Here is a 1,139-nt window from a genome sequence, read left to right as displayed (position 1 = left end):
CTGAGAGAAAAATCTGTTTCTGCCAAATTCTCTGCCATTCTCTATCCACTCCACACAGTCTAGGAATAAACACTATTCTCTAAGAAGTATGCATTTGCATGTCTCACGTATATGATTGGCCAATCATTTAGCCAATTCTGAGAAGTGGTCAGATGATATGATTCATATTTTGCCAGAACAAGAACATGAAGTAGAGAATAGACATAAAGCAACACAGTACAGGGAGTATCAAACTGCTAACCAGATACCCCTTTCAAGAGTCCATCATTACACAGCTCAGTACAGTTAGTATCAGAACACTGACTACACCCCCTGCTCTATAGTGCATTGCTTAGCCCAGTACAGTTAGTATCAGAACACTAACTGGATACCCCCTTGAGAGTCCATCTCTCAGCTTAGTATAGTGAGTATCAGAACACTAACCGGATAACCCTCTCAAGAGTCAATCACTCAGCCCAGTACAGTGAGTATCAGAATACTAACTCTATCCCCTCGCTTTAGAGTACATCGCTCAGCCAAGTACAGTAAGTATCAGAACACTAACCAGATAACCCTCTCAAGATTCAATCACTCAGCCCAGTACAGTGAGTGTCAGAACACTAACTGTATGTCCCTCTCGAGAGTGCATCACTCAGCCCAGTACAGTGAGTGTCAGAACACTAACTGTATGTCCCTCTCGAGAGTGCATCACTCAGCCCAGTACAGTGAGTATCAGAACACTAACCGGATAACCCTCTCAAGAGTCAATCACTCAGCCCAGTACAGTGAGTATCAGAATACTAACTCTATCCCCTCGCTTTAGAGTACATCGCTCAGCCAAGTACAGTAAGTATCAGAACCTTCTCAAGAGTCAATTGCTCAGCCCGGTACAGTGGGTATCAAAACACAGGAAAGGTAGCAATGATGGCTAACGTCACTCTGAGCTCCACAGTGCAATTTTGTACAGGAACTCGGAGCAATATACTGTTTATATGAGCGGAGGATATGAATCAAGATAAGATCAAGTTTGTTGACCATCATTACCAGCAATAGCAAGCTAGTCAACAAGCATGAACAAAACCACATGCAACATTTACTATTCTGTTCGAGCAGATGACTCACCAGTATAGGATGATTAAGCAATAATGCACTCGAGGTTT

The sequence above is a fragment of the Astyanax mexicanus genome, chromosome 1 (genome assembly GCF_023375975.1).
Source record: "Astyanax mexicanus isolate ESR-SI-001 chromosome 1, AstMex3_surface, whole genome shotgun sequence".
Taxonomy (NCBI): Eukaryota; Metazoa; Chordata; class Actinopteri; order Characiformes; family Acestrorhamphidae; genus Astyanax; species Astyanax mexicanus.
This window is presented reverse-complemented; position numbering follows the sequence as displayed.